The sequence below is a fragment of the Dendrobium catenatum genome, unplaced genomic scaffold, assembly GCF_001605985.2.
Source record: "Dendrobium catenatum unplaced genomic scaffold, ASM160598v2 fragScaff_scaffold_735, whole genome shotgun sequence".
NCBI classification, from domain to species: Eukaryota; Viridiplantae; Streptophyta; class Magnoliopsida; order Asparagales; family Orchidaceae; genus Dendrobium; species Dendrobium catenatum.
Window position 1 is genome coordinate 127,581 of NW_021319197.1, and position 13,994 is coordinate 141,574.

The following is a 13,994-nucleotide window of genomic DNA, read 5'->3' on the forward strand; positions in this document are numbered from 1 at the left end:
CTTATGAGTTTTGTTTACTATTCTTAAATTATTTTAAATAATTCTTATGGTTGTTAAATTATTTATCTTTTTCAGAAGGATTGAGTCAAATTGAACAATTAGGTGTTGACACAAAGTCGGTGGAGACCAATATGCTTAGTTGCCTACAGTTCAGTGCAAAATCAATTTTGTAAATAACTTAGTTGTTGACACTTTAATTTAGAATCCTACTGTAGTTTTAATCTTCTTTTTTCATTTTTTTGGTTTTTCTTACCATCTTAGATACTTCAGTTTTATCACCTAAAAGGCTCTGTCAAGTCTTGGAAGAGCATGGCGTGCTTGTGCTTCCTTCAAGCTCAACTAGGTACAGTTCTAAACTAGTATTTCTTGTTGTCTTCTGCTTTCTATGCAGAATTTTTTCGTAACTTTATTTTGTATTTGTTGGGAATTAAGTAAGATCAAATTCAAATCAATGAAGATAAAAAATAAAATAAAATAACCACACTAAACATGTTAAGAATTTTATATGAAGTATTCCAGTTGATTCCTGTCTTGCTTCTCCGCTCTAGGTTTCACTATGTTTTCTCTTGTGTTGTAGTCCTTATGGAGTATTTTAAAGTCCTGATCTCTCAAATATCATCCAAAGATGATCATGTCCGTCTTTATAAAAAAAGGTAATAAAACAACTCTCAAAATACTTAGGCTTCCTTTGGTGACGACTTTCTTACTGATTAAAACAACTTTTTAATACAAAAATTAAAATTTTTTTAGTAGAAAACTGCTTTAAGAAGAAGCAAAAAAACCATCACAAACAAAGCCTTAATTTTCGTAAGAAATTTCTTCCTGAGGTATTAATTAGGCTCCACAATTTAGGCTTTGTTTGGGACGGCTTTCTTACTTCGTCTTAAAGCCGCTTTCTAATACAAAAGTTAAAATATTTGTAGTAGAAAGTTGCTTTAAGAAGTAGTAAGAGAGTCCTCCCAAATAAAGCCTTAGCAACAATCTCTCTTACATGTTGACGACATTCCTACAAAACATTTCTGAATATTTATTTAAAATTAGCAGTATATTACATATACTCCTTGAAAACAGTCAAGCTTTTAATGAATAGCTCTCTGTCATAGCAACTTCATTTAGAGGAAAAGAGGATTGCTTTAAAAGTTATACATATGAAAGCTAGGTTCCCTAGGAGTAGGCTCGCTGAGTGAAAGTAAAAGTTGTAGCTAATATGAAGATTTCATACTTCTTTATGTAATTGTAGGCAGTCTTGCAGGAACTCCTTTGCATCATGCTGCAAAAAGAGGCCTTGATGGTACTTTATTCTACTTCTTTCTCATGGAGGTATATCTTTTTAAACGATTTGCATGGAAAACCTTTATAATTCGATGTATAATGAAATGCAAATTTTTTTTGATGTTTCAGTAAATCTTTTAGTGATGAATGATAATTGCCAAACCCCTCTTGATTTGGCCAGAGCAAAGGGAAATTCCAATGTTGTCCGTACTATTCAGGTATTGTTGAAAGTTAATTTGAAATGGCTTAAGTTTTATTCCTCTGTTTATCTTAATTTGAGACGTTTCCTTATCAAGTTCATTTCATTGTAGAATAGTATTTATTTATTTGTTGGTTGGCTAAGGGAGATTCATGGGCCAAGCATTTTGGAAGCTTTTTCTTCTCAATATGTGTCAAAGAAAATGTTTGTATTGTGTTTCTCTTCATATATTCTATTCTTCTTATAGTTTTTAGAAGTTTAGTAGTTGTGTATTAATATCCAAACTGTAGCTAATATGAGGATCTCATACTTCTTTATCGTAGGCAATCATGCAGGAACTCCTTTGCATCATGTTGCAAAAAAAGGCTTTGATGGTACTATTATTCTACTTCTTTCTCATGGAGGTATATCTTTTTAAGCGATTTGCATGGAAAACCTTCATAATTCGATGTATAATGAAATGAAGATTTTCTTTGATGTTTCAGCAAATCCTTTAGTGATGAATGATGATTGCCAAATCCCTCTTTATTTGGCTAGAGCCAAAGGGCATTCCAATGTTGTGCGTGCGATTGAGGTATTGTTGAAAGTTAATTCGAAATGGCTTAAGTTTTGTTCCTCTTTTATCTCTCTATTTATTTTAATTTGAGACATTGCCTTATCAAGTTCTTTTCATTGTAGAATTGTATCTATTTATTTGTAGGTTAGCAAAGGGAGATTCATGGGCTAAGCATTTTGGAAGATTTTGCTTCTCAATGGGTGTCAAAGAAAATGTTTGTATTGTGTTTTCTCTTTATATGTTTTATTATGCTAATAGTTTTTAGAAATTCAATAGTTTTGTATTAATATGCATGGTTTCTTGTTAAATTGTCTTCTATTTAACAGTTGGGCTGTTGCTGTACCTTGTGATTCTCGTAATCCCCCAAATCCAAGGAAGTTTAAGCTGGCTATATATCCTAATCTACAGGTATATCAAAGAGTTAGATGCTTAGGGGCTGATTGGGATACTGTTGTCTTTCATTTTTATTTTGTTCATATTTTAACTTGAATCAAAATATATTTGATCGATATTCTTATGCATTTACTATTTTCAAAAGCTAAAAATAAATTAAGGAAGGTGCCGCAGCTTTTCTTCATCTAAGAACATGAAATTGGTGACTAGAAAAGTGGATCTTAGAGAAGCAAGTGGATGTTGCCTGCATTCCATGTGGTCATATGAATGGATGCATATCTTGCCTAAAAAAGATGAAAGAGAAGAAAGGGAACTTAATACTTTGTCGTGCCAAGATCGATCAGGTTGTGAGGCTTTATGTTGTTTGACTTGATGATTCTGTCTTTGATCAGTTACTCTCTGGTCTATCTGTGATTTATGATGGTTGTAGTAGGAGCTGCTCTTTTTATGGACATGAATGTAACATTTATCACATAATTGAATTGGCTTCAACATGAGATCTGCAGTTGATGGATTAATTCCAAAGTATATTTTGTTCGCAGCTTATCATTATTATTACAAATCAAATGTGGATGCTAGTTCATTTCATAAAAAGTGTGATAATAATTTTACAGTATTTTATGCAAATTTTGTCCAAAATCCAATACAATTTTCATAATAGATGGTGCTTTTAGATCTTTATGCCCCACTAGTTCTCCATCTTATTCAGCAGGAGAAAAAAATTCATTACCAAATAAAAATTAGATAAGGTACTCTTACCGATCTTACAACAAAACGGCCATTCTTGACGAATGCAAATGAAAGTTTTGCATCTCTTTGCCTGATTTGTAGGTGATGATGATAAGAAACACCCTGAAAAGTTTCACTTGCTAATAATAAAACCATTCGCATTGTAAAAAATAGGAAATTTCATAACATATACAGATAGTTTCCAAATGTATACCAGATCAGTGAGCTCTCTAAGGTTTCGTTTGGGACGATTTTTGTTCTGCTTCTTAAAGCAGCTTCGTAGAACAAAAAATTTAAATTTTATATTAGGAAGCTGTTTAAAAAGCAATAAGAAAGTCGTCCTAAATGAAGCATAAGTGTAGCATCCTTCCACGTATAAATTTGTACTTCATCCTTAGGTTTATTCAAAATGAGCTTAGAATCATTGATTGATACTTGTAAAGTTATTATTGAATTTAAAAAATGGAATTAGCCTGTCTGCCTGTAGGCAAAAAGTTTTAACAGCGTAGCAAAGAAAAACAGGAAAAAATCTTGAATACGCTTCTGTCTTCCTGTAGGCAAAAAGTTTCACAAATCAGTGCTTTATGCAATGAACTACATTATTAAAATGATACCACTCTGAACTTGAACCTAGTTGACCCTGTTTTAGTAAACAAAAATTAATTAACTACATTATTTTTACTCTTTAAGCTAAAACTTTTTGCACATTGATTCAATTTTATTGATTCTTGCTTTTCAAGTAAATAAACATTCTTTTAAAAGATATATAGTTCGTCTTATGAATCATTTACTTGTGAACAGGCCTTTTATCAGATTCATGCTTCATTTGGGATGACTTTTTTACTGCTTCTTAAAGCAGCTTTCTAGTACAAAAATTTTAATATTTGTAATAAAACATTGTTTAAAGAAGCAATAAGAAAGCCATCCCAAACGAAGTCTCAATCTAACAAAACCTGCTTCTTAACACAAAACCACTCTTTTGAACATGACTTTTCCGCACCACAACAAATATAACGCTTCATTATTGGAAAGATTTCCAAACCTTTCCTGCAATGTATTATATACCTATTACATACAAATTTTACATTGTAAAATAAGCACGACATTTGAATTTAATTAATGAAATTCCAACAAGGAGCCTGATCAGACCTGATATAACACTACAACTGTTCTAAACGGCTATTTTAAGTCTCGGCTATCTATAACATCTATATCCTTCTTCGGGACATCTAACACCTCTCAAAAGGCCTAAGTGAACACTTCAGAACAAAGCCATCATTAAGCTCTCTATAACCATCCTAAAGAGTTCTAGTGCCTTTCTTGGAAAATCTTCTAACCACAAGGCATTATTTCCTCTCTTTCTTTTGAGTTTTAACCACTTTCACTCAAAGAGAAATAAAAAGCATTTTAGAGAAATGTGCATATAAAGAAAGATTCAAAAAGTTATCTACTTACATTTTATCAGTATACTCTCCAAGTTAGAGAGAAGCCCTTGGATTCTCAGGATTTTGCTGCCCTTGTTTTAAGGCAAGATTGTGAGGCTTGAAACTTTCCATTAAAAGTCTTATATTAGCATCCATAAAAAGCTTTGGATATTTTCTAGGAGGTGGATCTATAATGATTTGTGCCAAAACTTTTGAAAATCTATTGTGTATTTTATCTTGTGATTATTGTGCTTATTTTCTTTATATTCTATTTAATAACTAAACAAAACTATTTTTAAAACCAACAATTCATCCTCCTCGAGTGGTTTTCACTGTTTCCCTTCATCCCATATTTAGTATTGAAGCTTGGCTCTTAGGGATTTGACTTCAACTCATCCTAAGACTCTATCAAAACTAGTTCAACTTCATCATATCATGAAGGGTACTCTATTACTTGCCCTCCATTTTTCGAAGAGAAAGTTTATCCTTACTAGAAGACTCATATATTTATATTTATTATATCACAAGGCCTTAAGATTTAGGATATGCATAAATGAGATCATATGGCTCCTTCAAAACCTATTTAAAAATAGAGTAAGATTACAAAGCATAGAAATATTTTACATTCTGGAGCAATGAATTCTTGAGTTTTTGGTTTAGATAAAAGTAAGTACAATAGAGTTTCTATTTGTAAAAGGCATATAAAATGTTGCAAGTTAGTGTTATTCAAGTTAAAGACTGACTCAAAGTTAAATTTGAAGATTACGGATTTGTTTCTATGATTTATTCATAAGAGTCCAAAGTTATTGTGTCCTTTATGAGATTAAATAGCATCATCTTCACATAAGAATTAAATATTCGAAGCCATAAATTTATTTGCATTTTCTCTCATCTATATTTCTCTCAATTGTTAGTAAAGCAATTAAGCCACGAACACAAAAGCAATAGCAATCAAGAATCTCAAAAGCTATTATGTTAATGGACAATAACATGAAAATCTAGAAGCTGGAAATAAGGACAATAACTAAAAATTGTGGAATAGCTGTCAAATACTAGTCTAACTTAAGAGCATGAAGGAAACAAAAAAAGAATGAAATTGATTCGTGACCACATATCATCCAATTTAATAGATAAGGATGCCATCAAAATTAGAATACATATATTCAACATGACATTTTGTTAAAGAAAAAAAAAATAAATACGCCCTTTCATTTGCATCTATGAAGTCTCTTATACCACCCCAACTGCCAATGGTACAAAGACATTTTTTGATGTGTAGCGCAGTACCTGCAGAACATAACATAATAAACATGCATAATAGGAATGTTGATAAAACTTGATTGCGAAGAAAGAACCAAAGAAAATGAATAAGAAAAGGACATAAAGCTGAAGCATTGGCAAATCTCCCAAAGGAAAATCATGAAATCCTGTTATGTTAAGGGAAGTAACCTAAAATTTCAAGGCAAATGAGAACGGCAATGTGGAGAGAGGGAGATATATATATATAATTTAAAATAAATTTCATTTTAAAATTATTATTTATTTATTAATTTTATTTTAATTAATAAGATTTTATTTTATTATGATAATTACATAAATATTTAAATTTCCTCTAGAAAATAACTTAATACAAAATTTAATGTTTCTCCAAATTCCCCAAAGAAAGAAATAAAAATCCACTAAAGAATTCATGGTAAAAGCATCATCGTTTATTTTTTAATATTAGCCTATAAATCTTTGTTATTAATTTGTAAAAAAAAAGGAAAAAAAAAACAAAAATTTTAAATTTTTTTTTGAGTTTCTACAATAATTTTTTTTTTAACTCAATATGAATTAAATTGTTGAGGTTAATTGCATTAACCTTCTCCAATTACCATCCAAATATGTCTTTAGAAAAGATATAAATGATAGAATTGCTAGTAAAAATAGTGAACTAAACAGAGATTTTTGTCCATTCAGTTTGTAGCTTGTATGAAATATTTCTTGTATTTTCTCTTTTGGAATGATAGTTGAAGAGTTAAATAGTTTTGTTGGAGTAAAAAAAGTCAAATTTGCAAACCATTTTCGTCATAATATATATATGATTGTGTTTTAATTATAATAAATCTCTCCACCATGTTGATCTCGTTTAAAGTAAACTATTGCATTTTACAATCTTGCAGATGCATATATCAAGTGATAACATGAATCTCATAATTAATTTAAGTAGTCTTGCATTATCCTATGCTTTAGGATGCAACTTAAAATTCTTATTTGTTTTTATATAAGTTATAATCAAATGAATTTATTGAGACAAGCCAGCTGCATATTACATTATGACTTCATTTTTGTTAGAAGTTATCATCGCAGCATGTTCCCATGAATGCTTCAATAAGGATATTGATTTACCTAAACAGTTATAGCAAGGGTTTCTAGAAAGGGATGCCAACTCATTATAACTAACAAAAACATTTGAAGGGTAGCAAATTAAATGATGAATCCTTCTTAAGAAAATATATCTGAAGGGGGGATTTCGTATGGTTTCTTGTTGTTATTTCATCCATCTGTAGTAGTATATTTAATTTATGTCAAATACAATTCAAATAAATGAAGCAGATTATGGTTCAAGGTATAGAATTTTCAATACTTGATGATATAACTATGAGGAGACTAGGGTGTATAGGATGTGTAATTGGCTATAAGCCTGTAATATCACCCTATCATTTCTTTCTTCATTACTTCTACTATGATGGTACTCATTCGTTTGATGAGGTAGTTCTCCACCATATTCAAGATGCGTTTGTTTTTCAGTAGAATATGTTTGCTGCTTTTGAAATCATGCAATGGTTGATGGATACCTTGTGCGTGATATGTGATGGTAAGTGTCCATCTCCTCTTTTAGTCTTTTAGTATTTGCTATGGGATGAATTATGTGCCATGGGCATTTATATTATAGTCGTGTGAAGGGGGGGGGGGGGGGGGGGGGGGGGGGGGGGGGGGGGGGGGGGGGGGGGGGGGGGGGTGTTGGGTGCGCATTAGATAGAAAATGAATAGCCATTCTGGTGTTGACAAAGGGATCCAATGGGAGAGAGAAGAGAATGAACGCAAAAAACAAGAGAGAGGAAAAGATGTGACTCTTGAGAGCAATATCAAAATATTTCATTGATAACTCAATCATAATGGTTCATCAATCAAAACCTTAGGCATTCTCTATAGTAAAAAGGCTCTAAGCTTAATTATAAGAAAATAATAGAAATTTCAATCATTTCAAATAGATAAAGTTTAATTACATGGAAGAAAATTTAATAATTCCTATCACTAATAAAGAAGGAAAATGACAAACCAATATGATATTGTTGCTTTCAATTGTAAGTCCTCATTGAACACACGCTTCAGCTCACCAAATTTACTAATAACTCTACTTCAGATAGGTTGAAAACGCCCTTCTTGAATGTTAGGAGTGGTGCATTCTAACCTGTCATGAGCCCCTTTTAAGGATAATTTAATGGTGGATGGCAGTAGAGCTTGCACTACAACTAGTGGGAATGCATAACTTCACATGTAAAGATACCCATGGAAAACTCTGGCTTTTCAAAAAACCTTATTAAGGCAACAAACCTCAATATAAAAAACATAATTTGTCACTACAGGAAATTCATTAATTACCGACGGTCTGGACAGGCGGTTGTCCAGCCACCGGTAATAACGGCAAACATAATTTCATTACTATTACCCCAAACATTAGAATGAACATATGCGGTAATTATAAAATTTTCATTATAAATGACATTTTATTTACTTTCTCAATGTTATCAAATAACTCATGCAAATGAACAATTTTTAATTCAACAAAATCAAAATAAGGTGTATCTTTAGGGAAAATATAATGGATAACTTTAATAAAAACTGATGAGTCATGATAACCATCTAAGAATCTCCAATGAACTTCCCAATAAAAATAACAAGCTTTCTTGATCAAAATGAGCATTTTATTAGAAAGGCAAACTATTTCTATAAAAACAACTTTTCGAATTGAGTAATTATTATATAATATGATCTATCAATCATTATTATAAGATGTATCTTTAGGTTTGGGTTTGAAGGAAATCATTATTAAAGTTCATAAATATGTAGTTTTAATTTAGCATTTTTATATGATGCTTTATATAATGAGGTAATAGGGAATTTCAGGTTCAATTTTGGAGTCTAGATCTGATGTACATGAAAATTCACATGTGAATTTTGGTGCTATAATGGGTTCACATTTATTTTCATTCTTAGTTTTAAGTTAGATTCAAGTGGAGGTTCAAGTGTAAAATCATATTGCAATAAAAAATAGTTAAAGCTAATTATGTTATGATCAAAAGGTAACAATGAAGAAAAGTACAAAATCAAATTTATTAAGGTGTTTATACCAATATAATCATAAGAAATTAGGGAATGAATATTGGATCAAACCAAGTTGCACAAACTTGGTAATGCCAATATGTCTTCAAACACCTATTTGTGATAAATTCAAAGGTCCAAAGCTGATTGCTAAAGAGATTGTCACAAAAATTTGGCAATTGATACTTGTAGGCATTTATATGAGTTGCGATAAAATTTTGTACGTCAAACGACTGAATTGAAACACAAAATTAAAAAAAAAATGTAAAAAATAAAGATTACATAGTACTTATCAAATTTAATTTTAGTCATAATTTAGAGCAATAGAAATTCACATATTTATAAAATATTAATTCATTAAAGCACGTACATGTAGGAGATTAAGGCTTCATTTGAGATAGCTTTCTTGATGCTACTTAAACAGCTTTCTAGTACAAAAAATTTAATTTTTGTACTAGAAATTTGCTTAAAGAAATAGTAAGAAAGTCGTCCCAAACGAAGCCTAAATTAATTTAACTACCATAAATTAGGATTAGGAAGATATTATAAATACTTCAAATAATTTTATAGTAAATCTTATATTCTAACCTTTAATTTAAATGTGCATCAAAATCATTATTTTTGGTTCTAAGATTAGCATTTTTTAGTTCTATTTTAAAATATAAACTAGTAGTTTACTAAGTAATTAATCATTCGTATTAAGTTTTAAGATAGGAATTTAATTTCCTAAACATGTGATTTTGTTAATTGTATATAAATTATGAGAAAATAGGTCATTAATCCCCTTCATAATATTTTTATTTTATAATTCAAGAAATGAACAAGAAATTAAATTTCATTTAAAAGTACCAGGTTATGCTTGAGAAATTCACATCTTGTCAAACTCTCTATACTTCTTTGATTGTAAAAATTCATGCTTATCTTTAATTTTTGCAAAGCTAATACTAATTCATCAAAAGCACTAGAAAGTTCTTCATAAATCAAAATGGGGTTGATAGGTGGAGCAATGTGTTCTTCTTTTTTTTTGTCTCTTCATCTTCTATCACTAGAATAAAAAAGGATTTTGCTTAACTTTTGGCCATAATTTTTGACTATTTTCAACAAATATTTTAACTAGAAAATTGCTTTAGAATGTACAAGAAAATTGTCCTAAATGAGAGAAATTATTACGTGCATTCACCGGACCGTCTGTAGACGAATCAGAATATATCACGCCACCCGTACTCAACGGTACATAGCACCAATAAACAATAAAATGGTGATGTGGCGCGTCCTGATTCGCCTCCGGACGACGTCTGCTGACAAGTACAAAATATGTTTATATAAGTGTTTCTTGTTTATTTATTATTCAAATCATTTAATTCAAATTTATTAAACATAAAATTTTCTTGTTTCAGCACTTTTTAACATGTTGGTGATCAATTACATATGCGATGATCAAGAAAGCTTCAACAATTAATGCTACTTTTTTTATTAAATTAAAATTTCCAAATGTTTTAATTTGTTTAGTGGAAATGCTCAAATTTATTAAAAACTTATTAATTTAAATATTGAAAAGAATATTACTTGGAATAAGCCTTAATTTAGACTTTTTCTTTGATTGCAAGTGTGATATGTTGGCCTCCGAGGAGTCTGCACCTCTTTCTGGAACCTGCATGTTCGTGATAGCTGTCAAATTTAGACTGTTGCATTTTTTCTCCACCATTTGATCTCGTTATAAAGTAAACTATAACATTTTTTATCAAATTAGTATTGTTAGAAGGTAAAAAAAATGTGGGAAAAAAATTTGATTGGAAAATTATCTATTTGACCGAGCAATTGGAGGTGGCCCAAATAGTAGGAAAGAAGCTAAGTAATGCTCCATTTGTCTTCATCACCTTGAATCAATCTGCACATATGTAGGCAAAGCCTTTGTCTTCGGCATTATAAAATCCCCTTGCAAATCTACTTCACATAATTCTATTCCACACAAATCCACTTCATTAGAGAGTGAGAAGATAGAGAGGGATGTAGGAGTATAGGAGTAGGGGTGTCAAAATATGACACGACTCAAAAACCCGACGCGCTCGCAGCCGCATTCTTCCCCGCACAAGCTCTCATAATCACCCACACGACCTCACCCTCGCCTGCCCACGCGACCTTTCCTTGCTTGCCCTCAAGACCTTGCCTCACCTTCACCCTCTCCCTCGCCCATACTTATGTCCTAGTCCTCGCCCTCGAGGCCTTTCCGTCACTCTCACCCATGAGGCCTATCCTTGCCCGCACGTGCTCGCATAATTGCCCTCGCCCTCACCCTCAATGCCTCGCCCACAAAGTTGCACTCTCCCTAGCTACCTCGCCACATCCAGCTCTATCTCACACTCGCCCTCTCATGCTTGCACAAAACACTTACCGCCGCCCTCTCTCGCCCTTGCCGTTTCATGCTCGCGCTCAGTCTCTCCCTCACAATCGCCCTTACCCTTGCCCTCTTAGCATGCTCACACTTGCCCATTGCACTCAACTATCTCCACCAAAAACATCTTTTGACACCCCTAAGTAGGTGTAGAGGTATGTGTTAGCGGGTTAGGGTTAGAGGTCAGTATAGGTAGTAGGGGTAAGAGTAGAGGTGTGGTAGGTAGTATGCACTACAGGAAAAATGACAATTTCCGGCGACCATTTCCGTCGGAAAATGGCTAAATCCGTCGGAATTATAATTTTATAAGTAAATTTTTTTTTAAAAGTAATTATAATTTTAAAAGTAAAAGTATTTTTTAAAGATAAAAATAAATAATTTAATTTAATAATGTATTATTAAATTAGTTAATTTAATTTAAATTATTTAGCTTAAATTAACAAAATAAATAATTATAAAATATATTATAATTTAAGTTTTAATTTAAATAATTTAATTTTTTGTTATTAAATAATTATTTTATTTTATTTTATTTTAATATAAGTTAATAAATTAGCTATTATTTTAAATAATTTAAGTTATTTTTTAAAATATAAATATTTACTTTTTATAATTTAATTTAATAATAAATTATTTAAATATAACTTATTTTAATTACGTCATAAATCCACTTAAATTCTGTCGGTAATTTAGTCAAAAAATTCGTCGATATTTTCCGTCGGAAATTCTTCGGAAAATCCGTCGGAATTTGTGACGAATTTACTTCCGCCGGAATTTTCGTCGGTAATGTGTTGTTTTCCTGTAGTGAGGGTAGGTGTAGGGGGTATAGGAGTAGGGGTGGTGTAGGTATAGGGGGGTAGGGTAGGACTTATGTAGTAAGTAATGTTGGTGTTGGTAGTGGTGGTGGTGTGGTGGTGGTGGAGGGGGGTGGTGGTGGTGGAGGGGGGGGGGAGGTGGTGGTGGCGGTGGTGTGGAGGGGGTGGTGGTGGTGGTGGTGGAGGGGTGGTGGTGGTGGTGGGTGGGAGAGGGGGTGGGGTGGGAGGGTGCATATGGCATGCTTGATATGAAATGTAAGAACTTTAACATTGATAGTTCTTGTATATGTTAAGCCTGCATTACATATTAAAACAATTATTCTAATGGTTTGCAGGATTGACACAATAGCCTTTGGGATTTTGAAGAGTATCAACGTACAATCAGAATTGCTAAGATTTCAAAAGAATGCTATAAACTATTAGAAGGTGCTTGCATTCCATGCAGTCACAGAGTGATTGGCTGCGGATTCGAGCCCAGCAAGAATAAGGTGTTCTTCACCGTAGACTCTCAGGTATCGCATGTCTTACGATGCAACTCAGAGGCCTATACAAGTCCTCTGTTTCCTTTTCTGGCGGCCAACGTGGAGACCGTGTTGCTTGTGAATTTGGGACAAGCGCCGTTCAAATACGGGCCGGCGAACCGTCGAACCCGTTCTTTCTCCGGCCGCATTCCGACGATGAAGGCGGAGATCATAGAATAGGGTCTGTGGTCGACAGCCAGGAGCTTTTCTCTGTGGCATGGATAGAAACAGAGTGGACCGGTCATGGCGGAAGAAGGAAGAACCAGAATAGCAGCATGAGCAGTAAAAAGAGCGGTGAGAACTCCGATGATGTTCTCGATGGGGAATCCGAACTCTTTGAGATTGTATTGCCGACATGACACAGCATTGGAGACTCCGCAGAGAAGAAGAACCCGGCATCGTGGAGTCGGTTAATAGAGAAGCCATTTGTCGGTATTACAGCACAGGGGAAGAAGAAGAAGAAGAAGAAGGTAGTACAGGAATTCAGAAATAATAACGAAAGAAATTTCTTTGTAATTTTGTCTAACAGAATCAAGTGATTGTCAATTCTTGTGCCGATTTTTTAAAGCACATATTGAGTTCCGTGAAACCATTTGTAAATTGATTTTTGTCTATGTTATTATTTTGCATCTTTCTTGGTAAAAAATTAGATATCTCACGACAAAAAAATTAGTAGGGATGAATGTTATGATCTTTAGATTTTCTTTAAGATGAGATAATGAATTACGCTAATCTATATAATTTAAAATTTTAATTTTCTTTGACTAAAAATTATAGAATATTTGACTTTGCTATTAAAAATTAAAATTTTGTTTTATATAAATATTAAAAAAATTTAAATTTTAAAACAAAAATTTTTATATTAGAAAAAAATTTATAAATATAAAATAATAATAAAATTTTTTTATATATTTATAAATTCTTTTCTAATATTTATATATCTTTTTTAATATATATATATATATATATATATATATATAATAATATATATATATATATTATATATATATATATATATATATATATTAATAATAAATTCTTAACATTTATAAATATTTTTGTATCAGAAAAAATTAATAAATAATAAAAATTTAATACTTATTATTAAATTAACATATATAATATATAATATTATATATTATATATATATATATATATAATATATATATATATATATATATATATAATTGATATAAATAATTAAATATACACTATTTTAATGAAATTTGGTATGTACATTTTAAGAAAATATGATATGCAATGTTATATTTATTTAAAATATAATTAAAATGTTATATTTAATTTAATATTTATATAAATATTTTAAT

At 31.4% G+C, this 13,994-nt stretch overlaps 1 protein-coding gene and 1 long non-coding RNA gene across 2 annotated transcripts in view; both read left to right on the forward strand.

Moving 5' to 3' along the window:
* LOC114580012 overlaps positions 1 to 1,273 on the forward strand; it is a 21,859-nt gene extending 20,586 nt beyond the window's left edge. Inside the window, exons 2-3 of the long non-coding RNA XR_003701318.1 lie at positions 262 to 343; positions 1,253 to 1,273. This is a non-coding gene — a long non-coding RNA (uncharacterized LOC114580012). The remainder of the gene's footprint in view (positions 1 to 261; positions 344 to 1,252) is intronic.
* Positions 1 to 2,369, forward strand: part of LOC110099434 (putative E3 ubiquitin-protein ligase XBAT35) — a 21,705-nt gene extending 19,336 nt beyond the window's left edge. The window contains exon 4 of the transcript XR_003701317.1: positions 2,354 to 2,369. The gene's annotated coding sequence lies outside the window, so the exon portion shown is untranslated. The remainder of the gene's footprint in view (positions 1 to 2,353) is intronic.
* The last annotated feature ends 11,625 nt before the right edge of the window (positions 2,370 to 13,994 follow it).